General features: G+C 26.8%; 1 protein-coding gene across 4 annotated transcripts in view; it reads left to right on the plus strand.

Annotated features, from left to right (window-relative positions):
- Positions 1 to 27,222, plus strand: part of LOC107453699 (hephaestin-like protein) — a 93,494-nt gene that overhangs the window by 25,172 nt on the left and 41,100 nt on the right. The window contains exon 1 of one of the 4 annotated variants that reach the window (XM_071177540.2): positions 1,478 to 1,898. The exons of the other annotated variants lie outside the window; for them this stretch is intronic. The gene's annotated coding sequence lies outside the window, so the exon portion shown is untranslated. Of the gene's footprint in view, positions 1 to 1,477; positions 1,899 to 27,222 lie in introns of those variants that run through there. 4 annotated transcript variants of the gene reach the window in all.

Here is a 27,222-nt window from a genome sequence, read left to right on the forward strand (position 1 = left end):
TGCATTAATTTTTTCGAAAAACGACCTCAGCCAATACCACTTCAGTCAAAAAGAATTATGGTCCTTAACCATAGTGAAACAAGTAATAATTAAAATTTCCTACCATCGGTTAATACATTAAACAGTAAATATTTGTAAAATTCATCGACATCTTCTTCTTTTATAACACAATAGGATTCAATATTTTGTGATAGATTGAGGTCATTGGTTGGACTTCTTTATTCCAAGACAATATTCATAATTTTTTTCTCTGAAAAGCAAAGAGAAATAAGCCTATCTAAAACTGTCCTAAGTTTCAGTTAATGTAATTATTCTCAGTATCTAAGAATAATAGTTTATACGAACGCAGTTCGTGTTTCTTGTTTTAAAAAACTGGAATAAAGAAACAGGTATGAAATACAATGAATCGAACTTAAAATTATTAACTATACAATGAATCGAATTAAAAATTATTTGAAAATATAAATATAATGGAATAACATTAGTTGTGTATACAACCATATCTTTCCGCAAATTTTATTTCACGAATAATTAATTTTGATAACACTGTTCCTTTAAAAGAATAAGAAAACATTTTTATTTATATCTTGTAGAATTGTAGTCAAAAAATGTTTTATAATTTATATATTTGGCAATGGCCCTTATCGGTAGAGGAAAAAATAATATTTTCAAACGAAGAAAAAAACAGTGCGTGGTAATACTTCTTTAATACGAAATATTATTGTTTCTCAAGTGTTAACACAATGTATAGTTTAGTGTTTGCTATTACAATTAAAGTGATAAAATACTATTACCATTTATAAGGTTAATCAATATTAAAGAGGTCACATATTTTCCACCCGAATACAATAGAAGTCAGTAATACTGAATTCCATAACAACATCCTCCAAGAACAATATATTTCCGAATCAAATCAATTATAGTCCCTGAAATACTTCCGCAATTCTTCATTAGAATAAATAGACCACGTTATGGAAAAAAAAAGTAAGCAAACGAGTAAGCAAAACTTTCAGGATGCGAATTACGCACTCTTGTTCTTTAGTGCGTGTAATATGACAATGACAAGAACCACTTCCACATCATGTTATGTTCGATTCTTAATAATTAATAGAATTACATCTCTGGTCAGACTACCCAGACATCTTCGCTTGCTTTAAATCCGCCAGCCATGAAACCTGTTTTCAAACTCATTATGGTATAAGGATCGAATCGAACAATTATGTTCGAAAGGTAGTTGCATTTTTTTCCCACCACGACGTCATGAATACTGATGTTAAAAAGCATAAATCTTTTTAAAATATAAGGATTTTGTCAATTATTTCGCCTAAAGAGAAAATGAAGGGGAGTGTCGGGACTTAGCAATTTTCTTTTCTTTCTTTTTTTCTTTTAATAAAAAGTGATTGATTCCTGTTCGCGTAATTTAATAAAGTGTTTATATAAAAACTCGTTATATAGCTTCAATAATCAGACTTGCGACGTAAATCTAACTAGGGACAAAATGGTACCTTTCAGGTTTTGGCGGTCAACTAATGAAACGTTTGAAAAATTAACAACTATGATGGCGGTTGCGTTTATTTGCCGGAGATTACCATGGTCTTCAAAAGAAAAGTGCTAAATTGATGTATATCTCCTTTATTTGTTTGGAAGACTCTAGGTGGTATTACGCTTCCTAAAACCGATGTTTCATATAAAATAGTGTCTTTAGATGCCTTGTCTAAGATGAGTGACAATTACAGAATGCTCTGCTATAAAAGCGCAATTGGATTTTGCATTGACAAGTATTTGCGTAATTTGTTGTAAAGAGAATGTAAGAAAAAAATGAAGACTAAGTTGAAATAAGTTTTAAGAATCATATTCCTGCAAGTAAAAAGTAAACAAAGATTTTAAGAGGCAAACAGGTAAGCCCTGGTAACCCATAATGTAAATTTATTTTTGGCTGTAACTCAAAAATTTCTCAATATTTAAATACAGGGTTATTCATAATTCCTTCCGTCTGTAAACGCCATTTTTCTTTACTACAACTGGCTTCAGTGGTACATGTTACTGCCATCTACCGGCAACTGCTCAAATTAAAACTTGAATAAACTTGAGTAGTTTCGGAATAATTTCATATGTTCTTTTTTGCCATATTCGTCTTCGTTTTTTTACTCTAACGCTTCGAAACTCCGGAGGGAATTATGAATAACCTTGTATTTAACAGCTATCTGCATCAAACTAAGCTATCTAAATTTCACGTGAAAAAACTTTAGAGATTCATTTAATAGGTTATACTAAAAAAATCAAAAGAAGCTCTTGAATTTTTATCATAATCATCTTGTTAAAGTTCCGAAATTTTAGACATTAATAATAAAATATTTGTTAGCAATAAGCAATAAAATTTCAACTTTTGTTTTCAACCAATGAAAGGAGTGATAACTTAGTTCTGAAATAAGCAATAAAAATAATTTTAAATCAACAATTTCTGTGTCTCGGCATTGACTATGTAATGCATTCATAGTACCAAAACGGCTGTCTTATAACTTTTCTTTTTATCATTTTCTAAACGTTTATCTTCTATTACTATGTTTTGTTTTATTAGTTTTTGCAGTTCAAAACCTAAATGTCCATACGTTTTAAACTGAATTTGAGTACAATATTTTTATGCAAACTTTTAATTAATATTTTATACAAACTTTTAAGTAATGAATAGATTTTCTCGTAGCATATTTTAAATATGTCAATGATTAATTTCCTTTTATTATTTAGAAATAACATTAACGGATTTAAAAAAAACTAAAGCAATATCTGTACGTCATTCATTTAAGATGGAGATAAAGATTAAGCAACTCATAAATACTTAGAATAAAAAGTATGAATATAGTTTGTCCAATTTAACAATTTTTAATTTGTTCAATTTGTTCTATTTAACAAATTTAAATTTAACAATTTCTTCCTTTTATTAAAAAAAGTAAAACATTTTTGATGTTTCATTCTTTCACCTAAAACAGGAAACTCATAAATAATTACAAATAAAAAATATTTTGGTATGTCAACTAGGTTATTGAAAAATGCTGTAACAATTATAAACGGATAGTTTGAAACAAAAAATTTCAATTTATATTAAAAACTAAATATGTCAAATTTTATTTGAATATTCTAGAATAACTAAAAAATTTATTGAATGAATTTCCAAAAAAAATTTTAGTAATGGGAATTTTATTTCATTCCGGCACTTTATTCCCTCATTTAAGAAAGACAATACTCATAAATATTTTACTATCCTATTTACTAGGTCATGAATACGTTCAATCTGTCGCAATTATAAACCAATCAACAAAATCAAAATTCATTTCGAATGAAAAACAATAATAATAAACATCCGGAGGAATAATTTGGGCGTACCCTGTGACTTATGTCCATGAAGAAAAACTATGTCAGAAGTTGAAATCGAAACCAAACGTTATATAACACGCGATTAATTTCCACACTCTGAACGTCATTGACAAATTAAATATCAAATGACGCTTTTTATCTCATCAATAAAAGTAATGTAGGTACAACAAGCCAGTAAAGATAAAGAAGAAAGCTCAGGTTAGTGGACCACATGTAAGGCAGGAACAAGAGATAGAATTTAACTGGTCTCATTAAATATCATTAAAGACATTTAAAACACTTCAAGTACGAAATGAAATTGATTACCAATTGGTCAGCGTGTCAAGATTGATGAAAGTTTATTTCGCAAATAAATTAATTAAACCTTCGAACAATATTGTTCAGGTTTAAATTTCGTGAATAAATTACGTTGACCCAAAATATGATAATCAATTTTGCCTTCTAAAAAAGGACATGAGTTTTCCTTGGATTTCTATTGTTGAAGCATAGTAAGAAGCCTGTATGATAAATTGAAAAATGCGAAATTTTATTTTAAATATTTTATTAAAATTATTTTTGATTATTTTTTTGGAACTTTAATAGTTTACGTTGTAAAAATGTTGTGATAAACATCTTTCGAAAAATTATTGTTTCTCCATTAAATTACATTGATAAAAAGTGTTTTGTTTTGAGGGATAGCAGCCGAGATGTAATTCAAACAATTTTTTGATAACATTTAAAACTCAACGGTAAAAATTATATTATTACATTTAAAATTCGACATTCGTGTGAAAAAAAAAACTAAAGACGGTCAGAGAAAGCATAATTTTAGTTCAACAACAGAAAATATACTTGAATTGTATCAATTGCAATAAAGTATACCGATATATAGATTATAAAACATAAAGGATAACAATTTATGTTGTAAATTACCATATTAAACCAAATTATGTTATTACCATAGATACCATCTACCATATAAATTACCCATTTATGTAATTACCATACTTTATAAGCGGATTTAAGAAATATCGTTATTAGATACCGTAGTTTGCGATTAATATTTTTACGGTAATTTGTTTTTATTTGCATATTTATTCTTAAAAATAAATTTGTTACAGATTAGCACGTTTTTTAAGAATTTTTTTTTACGAGTACACACAAATAAGTATTTTTTTTTGACATTTTATTACATTTTAGGAAACATATTTGTTACTAATTAGTACATTTTTAGAAAATAAATTTGGCAGTCACGGAGAAATTGTTCGGAGATAAATTTGTCATAAACTAGTATAATTATTTGAAAATATTTTTTCTTAAATATTTGCTTATTTGTTTGAAAATAAGTTTACATTTTTACACAATACCTCATTTCTTATGAATGGAATTCTTATTTGTTACAAAGTAGTAAAATGTTTAACCTAAATTTTAATTCGTTACACTTTAGCAAACTTTTGGTAAATAAATCTTAGTTTGTTACATTTTAGTACATTTGCTTGAATTTAAATTTTAATGGTCTATACAATAGAATATTTGTTATATTATAAATTTAAGTTTTAATCTGTTACATATTAGCACTCTTTTTCTTAGGATAAATTTTAATTTGTCACATAGTACATTTGTTTGATTTTAAATTTAATGCATAATATAACATTTGTTACATTATAAAATGAGTTTTAATCTATTACATATTAGAGCTTTTTTCTAAGATTATATTTTAATTTGTTAAGTATTTATACATTTGTTTGAATAAAATTTTAATTCTTTACACAATAGAAAACTTGTTTCGTTATAAAATGAGTTTTAATTCTGTTACCTAATTAGCCCATTTCTCTGAGAATAAATATTAAATTTTTTACACATTAGTTCATTTGATTGAGTATAAATTTAATGCTTTTCGCAATAGAATATATTTTTTGTTGCAAAATGAGTTTTAAGCAGTTACATATTATCACATTTTTTCTGAAAATAAATTTTAAACTTTTATACACAAGCTGTTATAAAATAAATTTCATTTTGCTTCGCAGAGTAGTTTTTAGAAGTATACTGAACCCGGAAAAACTAATGTGTGGCTTTTTATCAACTATTAAAAGAAAATCTACGTTTTTAATTAGGTTTGTTGAAAACCTTTAAAGTTTACTCTTATCTTTCAACTTAACGAGCCGTTTCAAATAAATTCATTAGTGTACGTCTTCTGTCTTTAATGTATTCGTAAAATTCGTGACTCTTTTAAGAACGATGACCGTTTATTTTTGCTCGTTTCCTGTCAACCCTGTGAATTGGAAAATTTCATTCTACATAATTTCTTTTCTTTCAAACGCCATTTAAAACTCGTAACACACTTCAGTTTATTTGAGGAAATTACTTTCGCTATTTACCATTCATTGATACTTTTTATATAAACATTCTTTTGTATAGTTCCGAGTTTTCCTGATGCTTTACTTAAAGCCTTTTGTTGCATGCAAGACATATTTATTTATAGACCCAATTATCAGCGCCAAATTTCTTATTTTCGTTTTATTACATACAGTGATATAATATGTAGACCTTTGTTTGTTTAGAAATCCTTAAAATTTCAGGTGATTATGTTACGGCTAATAAAGCTATAATCTGATAACAAAAATACAAGGAAATTTGATCGGGAACAATTTCTATTGTAAAGCTATTTAACAATTGTAAGTTAGTGTCAAATTGTTAAACATAGTATTATACTGGGAGTTTAAAAGTAGAACTTTTCATAAATGTTTTAAACAAACATATCTGTTTATTTTCAATATTATTTAGATCATCATAAAAATTGAATATTTGTCCATATTTCTACATATTCTCTTCTTAAGTTTATGCATTTTGTAGATACTTTGAGAAAAAAGTTGTTACTCCCATGTCATACCAGATCCCCGATATGTCCTAAGGAACACCATTTATTGCTACGTTTAAAAAACATTCGGTAGGGGCGAAACTCCGACGACGATGTAAGAAATGATGTTTATTGTAATAACATGGATGTTAACTGGCATGTTTATATTCATATATGTACTTTTAATGCGTAAAATAGAACCGTGGTGGCTCAGGGGATAAAGTGTTTGCCTTCCAATGAGGTGAACCGGGTTCGAATCCCATCGATGACTGGCTCACACCGAGCACAGTGCTGACGTAAAATATCCTCAGGGGTAGGCGAATCAGGAATTAGAGTCCCCTTGTCATCAGGCTAACCGTAGGAGGTTTTCGTTGTTTTCCTCTCCGTTTTACTCAAATGCGGATTAGTCCCATCGAAAGTCCTCCACGAAGACAAATTTCACCTAACACTTGATCCAGGAGTTCTATTGTCTTCTTAATCGGGTTAAAAATTACAAGGCTGGGGAGTTGAACAATAGTAATTGTAAGCCCAAAATTGGGCCAGCTGTTCAACGACGGTTGTAAAATGAAATTTTAAAAAATGCGTCAAAAGATGCATCAACCAAAATATTGTAAAATAAGTGCATCATGTCTAACGTATAAAAAGACTGCTGAAGACACCATAGATGAAAATTTTCTATATTTAAAAACCGAAAAATATATTAAGTATACAAAATATTTTCAAGTTAAGAATATACCGTTCTCGCTGGAAATGATACATTTGCTTTCAAATAAAGATGTTTGATGTCATTGAATTGGGCACACATGATGATCTGGAATCTTTAAATTTGATACGTTGTGGTATGTTTTAATAGTTTTCATTATGGATTCTTTTTTAAATATTTTCAAAAAAAAATTCTTAACTTCTCTTGTTTTTTAATCTTTCTGAACTAAATTTAAAGTTTTTTTTTAATTTTTTTTTAGTTTTTTTAAAAAAACCTAATTTTAAATTCTATTTTTTATACGTAAAGAAAATAAGAGAGAAACTGCAAAACTATCTTAACTGTATCTTTTAATTGATATCATAAAAAATAAATGTCTATTTTTCTTTCTTAAACAAACCCCAGAGGAAAGATTTAGATTATTTTTGTCTATTAGATTAAGATATTTTGTAACTAACTATAAAAACTATTTAAAACTAAACTAATAATATCCCGATATCAATTATTCTGCAAAGTTTTTGCGATTAAATACATTTATGTATAATCCTTGCATTCTAAATTTTAAACTGAAATCTTAACATCAAGATTTTTTTTTCATATGTTATTGTTGAACTTCCTTATTCATTAAATATGCTATCATACTTTTCCTTGCAGTACGTCTTTATTAAGTTGTGAAATTGTTAAGCCATGCAGAAAACTTTTGTAAAAAGTAAACCGCTTTTTCTCTCTCGCTTATTTTTTCGCACAAAAGATCTTCTACAGATATCTCCTACGGGATAAAACAGCTGTCAATAAGATTTCAATATGATCATCACGTTACTCGGCCCATGTATTATCAATAGTAAGTGGGACGCCTAACTTTTCACAAACTAGATTTGAACATGATGGAAAATCAAACTATTAATCAAGCTATACGACAAATAAAACATTTTGAGAACAAGATTATTTTTTTGATAGGATATATATTCTTATTGTTCTTTACTTTGAATAAAAAATATAAACGGTAGTGATTATTTATACAGTATTTTGGAACGATGAAACAAGCTATTTTTGTAATGAAAAATAACTATTTTCGTAATGCAGTAATGTTTATTTATATAGTGTAATAGTAATAAGCTACGAACAAAGCTTTTTTCATAATGAAAAAAAAAACATTTTTCGTGAAAATTTAAAAATTTCCGTTTCAAGGTCGGCAATCGGTTTTGAACCGCTTTATGACAGCAGATTTATCATTTAAACAATTTCAAACTTGCTGGAGGGCTTTAAATTATTTGTAAACATTTTTTTATTGTTATTTGCTTATTGAATGGTTTTAAGTCGTCTAAGCTTGTTAAGAATACCGGTTAAGAATGAAAAACTGTAACTTTGAACGCACGAAATCGTATTAGAGTGAAAGCTGAGTTTTGGAAGAAAATTGAAAATTAAAATAAATCATTTTTCAAATAGTTGAATACAACAATGAAACGTTTTTGTAAGTAGCGTTTATTAAAATTAGGATAATATGACAACGAACTTCAAAATAGTAATTTAAATTTAGAAAATTAACTGAATAATCGACTTTAAAAAATCATTGAGTTTCAAGACTAGTTAGTATCTGTTGCAATTATCATAAATAAATAAAATTGCATGTTTATATTTATGATTATTTATAATTATTTATAATTATTTATAATAATTTATAATTATTTATAATTATTTATAATTATTTATAAGTATTTTATGATTATACGACAATGTAACCATAGTATTATAATGACTAATAACAATGACAATAAACAACAACTTTTTAATAGTTGTGTTATAGTAGTTGTATTATAATAGTTGTTGTTGATTATGCTTATTTTTTTTTTGCAATTACTTATGATTATTTAACAGTATTTTAGGATTATAAGCTATATTTTAAGATATTTAGAGTGTGTAATATAATGACTAATAACAATGACATTAGTAAGTGCATTAAAATGTGTATTATAATGAATAATAACAATGACAATAAAAACAAATTTATATTAGTTTATACCAACTTTATTGGTGTTTACCTCTTCCTTTCCAGCCTATGCAAGGAAATCAAATCATTTTTACCACTCCATTTGTATTGATTAAAAAAAAAACAGACGCCATTTTTGAAATCAGGGATAAAAAAAACATGAAATAATCGCGCATTCTTTTAACAAACGTTTGACATTATTTAAATATTTCGTGTCACTGTCTGCATTCCGAAACAATAATTAAGTTACCTGGTCGGAGACAGAATTATTTTACTTAATTATAATGGGTCTCGTGATAAATGTCAATTAGCGGGAAAGTTAGCGTTTGTGTTTTTATCAATTTGGAATGGCGGCAAGGAAAGTCAGTATCTTTCGGGGTCATCGGTAATATTCCACAGACCACTTTTTCCATTCATTCGAAACTTTACCTTTAGTGGAGGTGGAGAACTAATTTGTTCGCGTGTTCTTATCTCTAAAAGCGTACTTTAGCAATCAAGTGTCGAAAGATACAAACGGAAACGATATTATTGGTTATATAATAGTAGAACTTATTCCCATTTTAAATCGTTTTCGTTGTGAATGGTTATTATCATTAGTTCAAATGCATTGTTAAGTGTAAAAGGGTTTTACGATCCAGGTTTGGTTTGAGAGTTTCATAACTTTAGTCTTTTAAAGGAAAATTAGCGGCTGTTGAATAAACTATAAGAGGTTTTTTTTATTATTTTGATCAAGGTCATGAGAAATGGTGATAGGTTAAAAAAAAATTCACAGAAAGTAATCTAAACATTTAACAGAGAATAATAATTTAAATTATCACATAATATTGGTAATTAAAGGATAATTTAATGAAATTTAATTATTATTAATATTTATTATTATTCTGACTGATTTGATAAATTGTATTGATTTGAATTTCACAGATCTACTGAAATTCAATTTTGTTTAAGGGGAACCAATTTAGAGAAATTACAAATTTTGTCTTTTTTGTGAAGTTACAACTGACAAATTTCTGCAATAACAGCCAAATTTTGATTGAATAATATTTTATTTATATCATGACATTTGTAAAATTTCTGAATTAAAGCATTTTGATGCTTTTTTATTTTACCTCAAGTGCTTTTTTTCAGATATTACTTTCTTTACAAATTATAATGAAGTGTTGCATTGTATCATAAGCAAATTATAAACTAAATAAAGATGTACACGGAGAAAAAAACCGGTAAAATTTCTGTATTTTGTTTTATTGACCTTTTTGGTAAAAATAGATTCGGTAAATAAATTTGGTAAAAATAAACTTTGGTAAAAATTCATACTATAACGGTTTAATGGAAATTCTGGTTTTCAAGATTATAGTTCTCCTTCTCATTTAGTAAAAAAATACAAAATTGAAAAATAAATTTATCTTAATAACTGATTTTTACACCATGCTCCAAGTTATTATGATAAAATTACTGAATTTACTGAATAAAAGTACTGAATTTACTGATGAAATTACTGAAATGACTTTGGAAAAGTTGACAATAAAATATGGTTTTATAACATGTGATAAAATTTGGCAAATGTAGTCAAATTTGGTAATTTTATCACGATACCCTAGAGCAGAAGAAGTTTTAATCTAGGAAATACTAAATAATCAAGAATCTTTTTGAGAAACGCCTCATTAATAAATAAAATTAGTAACTGAGGATATACTAATCGAAAATAATAATGTTAATGGTATTGATTATATCTAATGTGAAGAATAGCATTCATTTTTGGAAATGACTTTGGTAAAGTTGACAATAAAATATGGTTTTATAACATGTGATAAAATTTGGCAAATGTAGTCAAATTTGGTAATTTTATCACGATACCCTAGAGCAGAAGAAGTTTTAATCTAGGAAATACTAAATAATCAAGAATCTTTTTGAGAAACGCCTCATTAATAAATAAAATTAGTAACTGAGGATATACTAATCGAAAATAATAATGTTAATGGTATTGATTATATCTAATGTGAAGAATAGCATTCATTTTTGGAAATGACTTTGGTAAAGTTGACAATAAAATATGGTTTTATAACATGTGATAAAATTTGGCAAATGTAGTCAAATTTGGTAATTTTATCACGATACCCTAGAGCAGAAGAAGTTTTAATCTAGGAAATACTAAATAATCAAGAATCTTTTTGAGAAACGCCTCATTAATAAATAAAATTAGTAACTGAGGATATACTAATCGAAAATAATAATGTTAATGGTATTGATTATATCTAATGTGAAGAATAGCATTCATTTTTGGAAATGACTTTGGTAAAGTTGACAATAAAATATGGTTTTATAACATGTGATAAAATTTGGCAAATGTAGTCAAATTTGGTAATTTTATCACGATACCCTAGAGCAGAAGAAGTTTTAATCTAGGAAATACTAAATAATCAAGAATCTTTTTGAGAAACGCCTCATTAATAAATAAAATTAGTAACTGAGGATATACTAATCGAAAATAATAATGTTAATGGTATTGATTATATCTAATGTGAAGAATAGCATTCATTTTTGGAAATGACTTTGGTAAAGTTGACAATAAAATATGGTTTTATAACATGTGATAAAATTTGGCAAATGTAGTCAAATTTGGTAATTTTATCACGATACCCTAGAGCAGAAGAAGTTTTAATCTAGGAAATACTAAATAATCAAGAATCTTTTTGAGAAACGCCTCATTAATAAATAAAATTAGTAACTGAGGATATACTAATCGAAAATAATAATGTTAATGGTATTGATTATATCTAATGTGAAGAATAGCATTCATTTTTGGAAATGACTTTGGTAAAGTTGACAATAAAATATGGTTTTATAACATGTGATAAAATTTGGCAAATGTAGTCAAATTTGGTAATTTTATCACGATACCCTAGAGCAGAAGAAGTTTTAATCTAGGAAATACTAAATAATCAAGAATCTTTTTGAGAAACGCCTCATTAATAAATAAAATTAGTAACTGAGGATATACTAATCGAAAATAATAATGTTAATGGTATTGATTATATCTAATGTGAAGAATAGCATTCATTTTTGGAAATGACTTTGGTAAAGTTGACAATAAAATATGATTTTATAACATGTGATAAAATTTGGTAATTTTATCATGATTCCCTAGAGCAGCGCTTCCTAAGCTTTACGGCTAGGAAATACTAAGTAATCGAGAATCTTTTGGAGGAACACTTCATTAATAAATAAAATTAGTAACTGGGGACATACTAACCAAAAATAATAATGTTAATGATATTGATTATATTTAATGTGAAGAATGGCATTCATTTAGTCATTATTTTATCAATATTTATTTTCAAACAATTGGGTTTAAGCCGAACAATTTAATTCGAAGGTCTGGAGTGTCATCTAGACTAAATCTGAGTTTATTTTTGGTGTATGTATAAGCTGAATATGAATTAAGTATACTGATTTATAGTTTTCGAAAGGTACTGTTATAAACTTTGAGATTAGTTATCAAAAAAAATATTTTTTTTATTCTAGGATTTTGATTATTTTACATTGAATTGAAAAGTTCGATGCGAAATTATAATGCAATTTTTTTTATAAGAGCATGTCTTTTTCATAATTTATTCAATGTATTTGTTATTCAAGGAAATATTTTTCTTCTAATTCTTTTCTTAATGTTATTTTACTTAAATAATTAAAAAAAACTAATAAAAATATCAAATAAAGGATTGTTTGTTGTTTGGATATAATGACAGATTTCAAAAATCATTACTGGTTTATAAAATATAAACTCTTGGAACCCCTGGGAGCTTTCCACAAACCCCAGGGTACCGCAGAGAAACATTTGCCCTTTGAGCATTGCAGAAGAACCATTTTTTCAGTTACATTTAAATTTAAGTTTTGTATTTTTTACAAAATCTGTATTAATACGAGTTATTATTTTGAAAATCAGAAGTTCCGGTACACCGTTACCATATGAACGGAAAAATTACTGAATACGGTTTAAATACAGTGTGACGAATATTTTGGTTTTATTAGCAAGACCTACGTATATTTATTTTATTTTTTTCAACCAGAAATCTTAATGTCATACGTTACGATAATCTTTCATCCGTGTTAATTAACTTTTTTTCCAGAAGAAATACTACACACTCAGGCTCTTTATATTTCGCCAAAATAACTTCAAAGTAAATTCCGAAAGAGTCTGAATGGTAGAGACAGACCCTTATATGACTAAATTTAAATAAACAATAACAAAAGCAACTTCTGAAATTGTTTCTATAACCACACCGTGACATATAAAATAAATGTTATTCAATTTTTTTCTTAAAATAACAAATTAATCACTTAGTTTGAACTTTTCGCTTGAGGGTTAAATAATTTCTGAAAGAGAAAGTTTAATCGTCTTCCATGCTGAGTCTTCTGTTGAAGTATTTAAAGAGCTTCGCGCTCTATCACGCGAGGAAAATAATTAATCCTTGAATGATAATCCGTAATCTGCTTTGTTTCCAATTTTAATTTTAGGAAGTTGTTACATTATTCTTATTTTTTCCCAAGTTTCAGAGAAAACTTCTAAAATGAGAAGTTTTTTTTATAATAATAATGAAGGCAAAGTGTATGAACATACTTTAATGTTGCAACATTTAATTGAGAAATTAAAAATCAATAAAAAGATAAGAGTAATAATAGATAAGAGCATAAAAGATGAGAGACTTTGTAATAACTAATCCTAAAATCTTTCTGATGACAAAAATGTATTTAAAAATCCATAAAAAAATTTTGTCAGATTACTGAATTTAAATAAATGTATGTGTCTTGCTCTTCAGTTCAAATTTGTTATTGCGTTATTAATTCAAATACTAATTTATGTGAAAAATGATAATTTTACTGTGCACTCAATAAGAAATTAGTTATTTGCATTTTTGATGTTATTGCACTAATTACTAATTTAAATATATATTTATTTTAAATATATCTTATTTTGTGTTTTATTCTTTTAAAATAAAAATGAAGGGCTTATGTTAAAAAATACTTGTAACTAACTAATTGTGTCAAAATCTTAATTCTATACCTAAAAAATTAATTTTAATACATAAAAAAGGAAATATCCATATCTTTACGAGAAATTTATATTTGCACATTGAATTCTAGGTACTCTTAATATTTAAATAATAAGTAATTTTGGTTTAATATAAAAATTGGTTTTGTTAAATTTAATTTTTAAGTAATGACTAAATATTAATTTGATAAATATTTGCACCAACATAGGAAACTTAAAAAAAGGTGTTGTTAAAAATAATCACTTTTGCTGAATATGCAATTACAATGGATAACAATTCTTAAATGCTAATGCCAAATTAACTTTTTTTTTCGAAAGTCTTTCTCCATGATCAATAAAAATGCCACATTTTAATAATATGCAAATCGAAATATTCTAAACCAAATATTATTAAATGTTATTAAATCTTGTAAAGTAGTCTAACATTATGCTAAAGCATAAATTTTACTACAATAGGGATTGCACGAGCAAGTTGTCACGTTGTGCAGTTGTTATAAAACTTCATCCTTTCTTTACATACAGAGAGAACAATCTGGTAAAATTACCGTACTATATGGTAAAGACATTTCTGGAAAATAAACCATCTTTCAGGTTAATAAAACCAACATATACTTTATTTAAACCATTTATTTGGTAATTTTTCCGTTCATATTGCTGCAGTTTACAGGAAATTCTGTTTTTTCAAAATTATAGATCTTATTACCACACATTTAGTAAAAAATATAAAACTGAAACCAAATAAGTGATTTTTGATGCCATGCCCTAAAGGATCATGATAAAATTGCCAAATTTTACTACATTTATCAAATTTCATCATACGTTATAGAAATATATTTTATCGTTAATTTTATTAAAATTTTTACCAAAGCCCTTTGGTAAAAATTGCCGAGCTTTTTGGTGTTCTCATAGAGTCAGAAACACAGTAAATTCTACCATATTCTGGAAGTTTTGACCAAGTAGTTTTTCTCAATGTATAAAATGTTATTTGCCTTTATCATCCTTTTCATTCAGTTTTTTTTAATCAGAAAAATACCATTTTAAACATTTTTTCAGTGGATATTCAGTATAGCTTTATTAAAACGTTAATTTATAAAAATTCCCCTTTATATTGTTATCGATATTGTTACATTGGGCTACCCGTATGCCCTGAATTGGGGCAGGTCGGGGTAAATATTTTCATATTGTTACATTGGGCGTAGAAAAATCCAAAATATTGAACATGTAAAAAAGTATTCTGATGTTTCTATTTATTAAAAAAATTTTCGATCATTTTATAAAATTACTATTTTTTATTTGTTATATTTTTATTCTCCCAAATTATAAATTTGAAATTTACACAGCCTAAAAAATTAGAATGTAAAAAAAAATGACAAGAGACTTACAATATTCCTTTATTTCCCTTTCTCACAGTTGTTTTTTTTAATTTATTTTTATGACCACTTTGTAGTCTTTTGAAGAAAAAATAAATAAATAAAATTCTACGAAATAAAAGCTCTTAAACAAAATCATGCCTTCGAACGAGATGTTTTAATCTTTGTCTGTAAATAAAGTTGTTCGTATTTCCACACATACAACCACCTTCAAACAAAAAAAAAGAAGGAAAAAAAAAAGAAAAGAAAGTAGACAGTTTTGAATGGAAAAAGCATTAAAAATTCTTCGATGAAAGAAAGGAATTCCAGCATTTATTTATAAGGTAACAATAACCATACCCGTAACACCTCTCCAAGTTGCACGTATATCTGTGACCTAGAAAGTCATTGAGGTGTGGTGCAATATGAACGAATGCGTGTAATTTTCGAAGAACAGGAACTTTTAAGGGAAAGGGTATGTTCAGGTGCGAGTTTCAGTAACAAAAGTATCTTATTAAAATTAATATTAGCTAAGTCACTTGAAGTGATAAATTATTTAATTTTGAATTAAAGTTACTTTTGTGAACTTATAACTGAATTTTTAGTTTTTTTTCGTTGCATGAGAATATATTGTATAAAAGCTTTGACAACTTAACATTAAGTTAAATTTATTGTTGAATACTACAGGCGCTCCACCCTTTTCTAATTTTACTGACCTACCCCCTTCATAAACTTTTTTATTATTCAATTTAAAAAAATTATTCATTTTGAAATCATTTTTTTTTCACTAACAATCGGTTGAATCAAGACCGCGAAATTTTTTATTGTTCCAACTTTGATTTAGTGTTTGGTTTTGTTGGGATAAAAATTAAATGTATTAAATTTATTTGATAGCCTTTACAAATTTTACCACTAATTTTTCTTTAATATTTTAATATTTGTTTAATTTACAATAAAAACTATTTATTAAAAAAATTATTCGGCTAAGAACTTATTTTGCAAAATTTTGAAAAGACAATTCTTAATATTGCTTTAGAATTTTAAAGAATTATTTTTTATTCATTATTTTGAATGCATAGTTTGCTGAAATACAATTTTACATAAAACTCATCATAAAAGTAACTATAGCTAATAAAAAATAAATATTATTTATTTACTGTTAAACGATTTCAATAATTGAATATATCGAATTATTAGCTTTTGAGATCTTGTCAAAGAGGAAAGACATAAATATCACAAAACTTAAATTCAAAATTTTTTTTAAGGAAATAAGATTTTTTACAAGCTACAATATTTTGCAATAAGCTATAAGTAGCTCAAATACTTTTTTTAATTGTTAGAAAGTTAATTTGATGCTTATTTAAATTAAACTATAAATTTTTAATTATTCTTAAAATGATGAATGTCACGTTTTTTATCCTGTTATGTCCCGTTAACAAGTAACTGTTTAAATTAAAACTCAGTCAAATGTCAAAAATGCTTAAATTTTAAAAAGATTCTTATTTGATTTAATTTAAATAACTGGATTTCTATTCAAATATACTTAAATTGTAATATTTCTATACGGCTCAAATTAAATTGCAACTGGATTTCTACTTGCTCTTTTTTAACTGGATTTCTACTTGTTTCCATTTAAATTGTTACTGGATTTTCATTATGTTCAAATTAAATTATTACTGAATTTCCAATCAGTTCTATTGAAACTGTAACTGGATTTCCATTTTATTCTAATAAAATTTTAGCAGAATTTCTATTTAAATTGTAACAGAATTGTTTACCGTTCTGTTTAACTAACTAACCGTTCTGTTTAAATTGTAACTGGATTGCTATTTATTTCTGTTTAAATAACTGGATTTCGATTAAATTCAATTTTATTTAAATTGGAATTCTATTCAATTTAAATTAAATTGCTATTAGAATTCCTATCGATTTTATTTAAATTGTTACTGGATTTCTTTTTGATTCTATTGAAATTGTACAAATTCCACTTAAATTGTATCTGGATATATATTCAGTTATATAAAAATAGTACGCTGAATCAAAAATTTGACGCTGAATCATAAAACGATAAAAAAAAATTTGCAAAATTAAGGAGATATTAAATTAAACAAAATTTCCATTTAGAATAAAGCATAGCATTGTGTAATCAAATTTGAAAAGCATAATAATATGGTTCAGTTTAAAATCATCGATTAGTTATAGCATATTTGAATCATGCACTGTAAAAATAATGTAGATCAAATCACGGTAAAAAGTTCTAGCATCCTAAGTGCAGGTATTTTTCGTCGTAAAGTCTTACAGAACAAAAAATCTGATATCATACAATATTATTTACAGTAAAATTGCTGAACTACTGTAAATTATAAATATTAATGTAAAAATTACGGTATGAATTTTTGTGTTAAAATGTATCTTACGAATGCTGCACTCAGGGTGTTAATGCTTTTCCTCTGAATTTGATCCGGAATTTTAATAAGTGTGGTTCAACTAGGTTTACAATAAATACACAAGTGGGCGACCTTTGTGCTAAAATACAAACTAAGGTAAACAACGTTTAAAAGCACAAAAAATATTTATATATTATCATAAATATTTTTTGTGCTTTTAAACATTAAATATTTTTTGTGCTTTTAAACGTTGTTTACCTTAGTTTGTAGTTTTACAATTTCTAATAATGTAGATTTCTATTTAATTTTACTTAAATTGTTTTAGACCTCGATTGTGTTATAATTATTACTAGATTTTTACATAATTTTATTTAACCTAAAACTAACGGCGTATCACTTTGCTTTATCACAAATATATATTTCTCATTTGTAAAGTCTGAAAACAAACCACTTTGTCAGTTTATTTTGACAAAACAACCTAACCGGAATCCTTCTCAATGCAAATCAAGGTTAAATTTCTTAAGATTTAAGACTTCACGTCTGTGAAGTCAACCATATACATTATGTTTAAAAAGAAGCCGACTAGTCTGGCAAAATGACAGATGTTTAAAACCAATACCCGTGCATTTCATAGACCATTGATCAAAAATATGCCGTCTACTACTTCAAGAATTAGAAAATTAAGTGTAAAATAACGAAATAAATAACTGTTTACATGCATGCAGAAATATTTTAATCCTGTTAAATTGTCCTCTTCAAAACAAGTTTCAGTTCTTAAATATAGAAAATTAATGAAACAAATCACGAAACCATGCCACTTAAGGAACTACTAAGTTAAATAAATAAGAGAAAACCGGTAAAAAAGCATCTCTATTAATATGATTTTGAACTGGTTTAACTTAATTATTTTATAAAAAGTAGCTTGTTTTTAAATTTCTCTTGAGTTTAGTCTCTTTGTCTGGAAATAAATAAATTTTTATTTTACTACGGATAATAAATTTACTAATCGCCTTTGGAATTTTTTGATAATTTTGAACCTTTTACTTATATAAATTTGGCTCACAAATCTTCTGCAATACCTTTTTTAAAAAAAGTCATGATGGCTCAGGCGATTGGGTGATCTTACGCCTCCCAATGAGGTGACCCAGGATCGAATCCTAAAGATGATTGGTTGATACGAATTCTCCAACCTCCTCACACCGACCACAGTGCTACTAACGGGAAAAAAATGCTCAGTGGTAGAGTCTCTTTGCCGTCAGGCTAACCATAAAAGGGTTTCATGGCTTTCCTCTCTATGTAACTCTATGTATATTCGGGTCAATACCTCCAAAAAGTATACCATTAGTGCAAATTTTTCCAATATTTGGCCAAGTCCTTTTGTCTTTTGGTAAGGGCTCAAAATTGCAATGCTGCAAAGTTGAACATTGGCAGTTGTAAACTTAAATTGGGTGGGGGTGATCAACGTCAGTTATAAAATAAAATAAAATAAATTTTAAATAAGTGATGTTTTTGTTTTTGCTTCAACTGATTTTAATATAATTTAATATTTAAAACTTCTATTATTTATAGTAAAATTATTAAAAAATAAATTTGTTTTTAATATCTGATAACTGTTAGAAAAACAAATTCAAATCTTAATATTGCATTTTTATTCATCCTAATTATAAATATTGATAGTTTATTAATGATAAATTTTGATAAAATTGATAATTTTTTATATTTTTTTCTTTTTTATTCTAAAATTGAAATTTGAATTTTCCTGAAGAAAAGTTAAAGTAAAACTACCTTTAAACTGGTTACTATTCATCAACTACGGATTAAATTAAATGCTTCAATAACTTAATAATTTAATAATTAATACTGAATTAACTGAATAGCAAAAAATATGCGTTTGGTGATTGTTTTCCTCAGAACGAAAAGAGTAATGAAGCTTATAACTTTTTCTTAAAAATATTTTTTTTCTTCTGTTATGCAGATAATGTTGGATAAATAGTTTTAATTACCTTGTTCAAATGATTAAATAGTTTTTCTCGAATCATTAATTTTTAAACTAATAGTTTTGTTAGCAATAAAAATTCAAAACAATTTATATTATTTAAACTAAATTTTGTTTTCTTAACCGGATGAATGATTTGAAAGTTTCCCTTAGAAAACAACATTCAGAAAAATAAGTAAAAGTTGTTATTGTCTGATTTTTTTAATTACAAAATACCGTTTATACACAATTGAAAAATATTTCAAAAACTCAATTCTGAAGGTAATTTAGTATTTGTATCAATATTGTATTGCTACTAAATCACTCAATTACGTTTTGCAATGCATTTTCCCAAACAAATGATATATTTCTGTTATGCAGATAATGCTTGGATAAATAGTTTTAAATGCTTTTTTAAATGATTGAGTGTTTTTTTTATTAAATCAACAAATTTTAAGCTGAAATATTTTTGTTAGTAATTAAAATTCAAAACAATTGATATTATTTAAAGCAAATATTGTTTTATTAATCGCATGAATGATTTGAAAGTTTCCCGGCTTTTAGAAAACAATATTCTGAAAAATAAGTAAAAGTTGTTATTGTTTGTTTTCTTTTTAATTACAAAGTACCATTTAAGCATAACATAATTAGAAAATACTTCAAATTCTGAAATCCGAAGTGTATTTGATATTAAATCACAGAATGTTTTACAAACTTTGCGTATTTTTAATAAAAACTTCCGCAGATGAATTTTTTATGTTCGAATTATTTTTTTTGAGAATGGAATTTATGAATATCAGAATTGAGTTCTGAATATGTTTAGAGTTAGAGTAGAAAAGTAATTGCAATTTCCTCAGACGGTATTGTGAAAACCGTGCCGAGAACTGGTTTAATTAGCAAAGACATGACTACTACTAAGATGATTTGAACACGTTGCTCTAACACTTTTTAACAAATGTCTGGATAGGTTAGGAGATTGGGTAGAAATGTAATTGGGAAGAGACGTGACAACTACTAAGATGGGTTGAACACGTTGCTCTAACACTTTTTAATAAATGTCTGGATAGGTTAGGAGATTGGGTAGAAATGTAATTGGGAAGAGACGTGACAACTACTAAGATGGTTTGAACACGTTGCTCTAATGCTTTCCAATAAATGCCTGGATAGGTTAGGAGATTTGTAGAAAAGAAAGTGGGAAGAGACGTGAGAACTACTAAGATGATTTGAACACGTTGCTCTAACACTTTCCAACAAATGTCGTAATAGGTTAGGAGATTGGGTAGAAAAGTAATTGGGAAGAGATGTGACAACTACTAAGAAGGGTTAAACACGTTGCTCTAACGCTTTCCAATAAATGTCTCGATAGGTTAGGAGATTTGGAAGAAAAGTAATTGGGAAAGTTTTCTTCTGATAGTACTGTGAAAACCATACCTCCGAGAATTGGCTCAATAGGCAAAGGCAAGATCACTATTAAGATGGTAGGAACGCGTTAGTTGTGCGAGTTCCAATAAATGCATGGAAGTGTTTGGTGATAGGATAGAAATATCATAATTAAATATGTCTCATAATTCAATTTTGAATTTCTGTGTACTGTTTTAAATAATTTTTAATTACCTTCATAAACTTTTCTTTCTTTTGAATCCTTCCTCGGAACAGCATGTCATCTATTTTCTGTAAACGTTTGCATGTCACACTTAGTCATTTGTAAAACTCCAAGGAATGTAAAGCTTTCACCATAAATGGATTACTTTTCCTTCAACAAGTATTATACGATAACATAGATTGTTTTTAAGATAAATGAAAGATTATACGACTTAACGTCGTTGACTGATTGACGGACGCATCTTGCGAAAGTTTTTTGTGTCAGGAGATTAAAATAGCTTAAAGTCATGAATCAATTTAATCTTCTTAAACAAATACAGTATTTTTTTTTCTTTTACTCTTAATTTTAATGAGAACTTTCCTTTAAATGATTAACAAATATCTCAAAGTACTTCGTATGCGGCATCTCAATTTTGCTTAATCAATTAATGCATATTTGAGGCAAGGTTACCCTAAATTATCTAGGAAATTTCTGATTGAATTGATTTTATGGAATATAATTGGATTTATTTCAAAGATAAATAAAAGATAGCGAATAAAAAAATCTGTTTTAGGTGTCTATTGCTAGTTTTGCATTAGACTTACTTCATATTTTTAATATACTAATTAGCATTCTTAACGTATTAATGACCACCATCTCCGTTTACTAATAGTTCTGAAATTGCATCATAATTTCACCTAATTTATTTTCTACTCACAAAGTTTATCGGTAAAGGGGATTAATTTGTTTTTTCTTCGCTTTTTGATACATTTTAATTCAATTCGTTCGTTAATTTTAATTTGATAATTCCAATTTCTCTTACAAATTCATAAACAAAATACAAGGTTTCCCATTAAAAAAATTAAAAAAAAAATTTATTTACAGAACCTTATCGAAACGTATTTTATTTTATAACCATTGTTGAACAGCCTAATTAGGGTTTACTACTAATGTTCAACTCCGTAGTCTTGTAATTTTGAACCCAATCCCGAAGATAAGGAAACTCCTGAATCAAGTATTGTGAGAAATTGGCCTTCGTGGAGGATTTTTGGACGGAACTAACCCGCGTTAGCGTTACATGGAGCGGAATATGGTACGTTATATGGAAATTGCGTCATATGGTTTGTCTAAATGCAAGGGGACTCTAACCTATGAATCGTATACCACTGAGAATATTTTACGTCAGCACTGACGTCGGTGCGAGCCGGGTGCAGAATTCGCATTGCCCAGTCATAGTTGGGATTCGAACCCGGTTCACCTCATAGGAAGACGAACTCTCTTTTCCCGGAGCCAGCGCGGCTCAAGCCGAAGTTTATTGTGAGCATACAGGCTACAATAAGAAAATATTTAACTAAAAAATTATTTAAAATGCATATTTTTTGATAATTACAAAATTTATCCTTAAGTTCCATATTAGTACGGAGAGAGATATACATTATAAAATGATCGAAAACGAAAAAATTGCCTTTAGATTGTAATTTTAATGCAAGTTTGGTTGTTTTTAAAGTTAAAGATTCATACTTAATGTTTTAATTTATCAATTTTATTTGTTATCCATCACTACATAACTATGAATAAAATGTTGTAGTTCAGCAAAGGTGCAATTTTCAAACCTTATTTTTCTTCATTTTACCGAAAGGAAAGTCACGCTTGTTTCAAAGAAAAAGATTGCATTTGTTCAAGAGCTAAGTTAAATGGGAGGATTGTTACAAACTTGCATCACTTTTGTATTTTTTTTAAATCATTCTTTTTTTAAAAATGTGTAGAAAATTTTTTAAGCTAATAATATCTTCTATCATTTCTGTTTCAAGTAATACTACTTACAAGCAACAAAATAAACGAAATTAATATCAAAAACAGTGAAATATGAGTAGAGAAGTCAAGTGTCTTGATCCATGTCCCATGAACTCAAATTATTATCAGAAAAGAGGCTTTAACGTTGAATCATAATATTTTGATAATGTGTTGCTACCTTAATAAGGTGTTAAATTGAGCCACTGAATCATGCTATCAAATTTAGTCAATGCGATAATATGGTTCAACTTGTTCAGGTTGTATGATAATAGAGTTTAACATGTACCGGTTATACAATAATATGTTTCAAAATGCTGAGGTTGTATGATAATTGTTTCAACATGTTCAGGTAGTACGACAATATGGTTAATAAAGCAAAAATATATTTATGCCATTCATTTTGTAATTTTTTCGTTCCTATGATAACTGTTTACTTAAAATTGTGGTTTTCAAATATTTTGTTCTTATAGCCACACAGTGAAAAATGCAAAATTGAATCGAATAAATGGATTTTGTGCCATACTTTCAGAAATCATGCTATAATTTCCAAATTTTACCACAATTACCAAATTTTATCACCTATTATAGTGCCATAATTTATTGCTAACTTTTCTAAAATCATTATCATAGCTTATTGGAGAGCAAGTACCGAGCTTTTTAGTGTTCACTGCGAGCCATGGAAGCGATATTTTTTACCTTATTCTTGTAGTTTTGGTCATACTTCTTTTTCTCAGAGTATAACATAGATAAGAAAACAAATAAATGTTGAGCTGGTAGATAGTACTAGGTTTCCCTACTTTTACCTTACCCTTCACAAAATACTATTTTCTTATAAAAATAGCACAGAAGGCAAAAAAAGTTGTTTTTTCTCATTATCAATTCTTTTTATCCTGTTAAAGAAAGTGTCTCTGTTTTCGAATTCAATAACTTTGCGCAGACAAATGAACCTTCTGAGAGGTTAACTAGTTTTCCATTTCAGGAAAGAATCATATACATTTCTTTTTTAATTCATTCCATTGAAAGAACAATACCGGAACTTATCTGTTAAGGTCACGTCTCGCTTTTAACGACCTCCAAGTTAACATTAAAAAAAAATAATAATAATCAGAAAGAGAGCATCATTATAGATTTGGGCGATGCAGAAGGAAGTGTTCAAAAGTCCGTTGAAACAATTCAAATATATATTTGGAGAAAAGTTATTGGGTGTAGAAATTTCTTTTTTTACGTCCTTATAAAACGGAATTTCTTTGTTCTTTGTAAAAGATTCAAATAAATTTCTCTTCGACGATTATTTTTACAAGTTTAGTATCAATTGATGAAAGAGTTTCTTTTGTTTAAAAAAATATTAATAGGTTTCTGAAACAATTATTGTAGATGATCATGGCTAAATTTATTTTGCAATCTTAGACACCGTCCTTTCTGTAGCTTGAATCATGCATTGAAGTTTAAAGCGTTAGGGGAAAAAGTACATTTTGCTTTTAATAAATTTTACTTTTGTTTAACATTTTCCTTTTAATATTTTTTCCTTATCTTCAATTTTAAAGTAAACTATAAAAATAAAAATATTTTTTAAAGATGTATTTTTATAGTAAGTATAGCTTTAAAACGTCAAATTAGGAAAAGAATTTGCAAGTGGTATATGAATTAATTATTGTTAAACGACCTACATGAAGCAATGATTTTGAAATCTAGTACTTAAAAAAAGTTGGGGAAAATTACCTAGGAGTATGGTAGAGTACTAATTTAACTTTTTCCTATTTTTGAACTCATTTTATCGGTCATTATATCGTATTCTGCATAATATTTTTACCGATATTGTAAATGAATTTTTTTATAAAATTTTTTGTATTCAATGCCATTTATTAACATTAGTTAAATTTTTTTATTTAAATGTTCTCGGAAAAAAACTACACTTAAATTACTAAAAAATAATTTTGGTTTAAGCTTTTTAACTGTGAAAATAAGTACCTTACCCACTATCTTCCTAATTTATGTACTTTAGTAAATAAATAAGCAAATAGCAAAATAGTTTAATAATAATGAGTACCCAGTCAGATCTTCAAATCTTTCTCGGAATAAATTTCTCCGTATACAAAGTTTTTATTCTTTTTTAATCATAAATATTGATTGCAAATTATTGAAAATTTAAGGCATAGATATTTACGAGCAGAAAAGTCTCCCTCAAAATGTTTCATTTGCATAAAATTTAGAACAACGATTACTTGAATCATATAGTATACATGGATTTTATACATATTCCAAAATTTTGCATTTAATTGACTAGTAGTTTAATTTCTAAAAATGAGCCACAGTGATACGTAAAGTTATAAATAATTATTTAAAACTTACTACAGTTCATTAAACACCATTTAATCTATCTATAATTCATTACACTTATCATAAAGTTATTGAAAGAGCTTGTTTTTTAAATTAACTTCAAATTTTTGACAAATAGGCAACATAATTTTCAAATAATTTTTCTACACTTTTGGATAACGTGAGAGATAAAAAAAAATTAAATGAAATATTCTTAATATATTGTCATGCACGGATGAATATTGCTTACTTTATAAATAAAATGTGCAAAATATTTACTAAAAAGAATGATAGGTAGTATTTTTTTATCCTAAATAAATGCGAGTTTTATATTAATAACAAAAATGCTTTTTTCTTTGATTTATGTGCAATTTAAAATGAATTTAAAGTTGTTTTTCATGTTTAGTTAGAAGATTGCGTGTTTTTCTAATTTTGCAAGCAATTCAATTTGCAAACAATTTGTTCCATTAAACTTCATCGTTTAAACTAGTTAATTGGAAAATGCCTTAATAATCATAATTTAAAAATATTGCAAAATTATCCTCAATTTAAAATTTGAATCAAGGGAAAAACTGTTACAAGGAAATATAATTGCAAGAAAAGTGTTTCTCATTTTACGTAAATTTAAACCATAACTATATTACGATTGAACTCACATGGTGCAATCATATGGATATCATATTGAATACTGATTTGCGATGACTTACATCAAGTTGAGTTTTAAGAATATATAGCATTGGAATTCAAATCATGAAATAAATTTTATTTTATATTAGCTTGAACATGAGAATATGTTATATTGAGATTAAATAGTTTTAGTTAATTGTAGTTTACAGAAATTTGAATCAAAAGTTTGATATTAAATTATTAAATACGTTTAGTTTCTAAGAAGCTTGAAACATACACTGAGATGAAAAGTGTAGTCAAAACTACAAGAATATGGTAAAATTTAAGGTATTTCTGACTCTGTGGAAACACCAAGAAGCTCAGTAATTTTTACTGAAGCACTTTAGTACGGATTTCTGTAAAGTTAATAAGAAAATATGGTCTTATTATATGCGATAAGATTTGGTAATTTTATTATGATAATTTAGAGGATGGCATAAAAACTAACTATTTGGTTAAATTTACTTTGCAGTTTTATACTTTTTTTATTAAATGTGTGGTAATATGAACTATCCTTAAAAAAAGCATTTCCAGTAAACCGTTACCATATAAGCTGAAAATTACCAAATGAATGATTAAAATACCGTGTATTATGATTTTATTAACCAGAATTATGATTTTGTTTTATCTGAAAGGTCATTACCATACAGTACGGTAATTTTAGCAGAATTCTTTTTCTCAGTGCATGAATATGCTATACTAAGTGTGAATTTATTAAAAAAATTGTAATATCTCTGATTATCCATTGTGCAAATTTAAGAAATAAGATAAGCAAATTCAGAAGTAATTTGTTTGACATAAATTATTAAATATTCACGCAGACATAATGCCATGATAAATATAACAAAAAATACATTAAAGAATGAATAGCAATGCAACGTGTTAAAGACTAAGATTAAATTTGAATCTATTGTGAGCAAACTTTCCTTTTATTCTAAAGAAACTTTGCATTGTAAGTACAATATATTATTTTAGAGAAACGCCTTTTTCTCAGACTATGATAGCTGTATCAATGGTCATAATAAGCTTTTAGAATTTATCTTGATTCCTTAACAATACAAAAATATTACCGATTTAGAGCTTATGCTCCACCCAAAAACGTTAAAATCTAACCTAGATATTAGGTCAGTTCGTATATATTTATTTTTTAAAACCATTTTTAGTCTTATTCGCAATTTTGTTGTTTTCAAAGCTTCATTAATCTTTTTACA

Source organism: Parasteatoda tepidariorum, chromosome 2 (assembly GCF_982258835.1).
Source record: "Parasteatoda tepidariorum strain Cologne lab strain chromosome 2, Ptep-v5.0, whole genome shotgun sequence".
Lineage (NCBI taxonomy): Eukaryota > Metazoa > Arthropoda > Arachnida > Araneae > Theridiidae > Parasteatoda > Parasteatoda tepidariorum.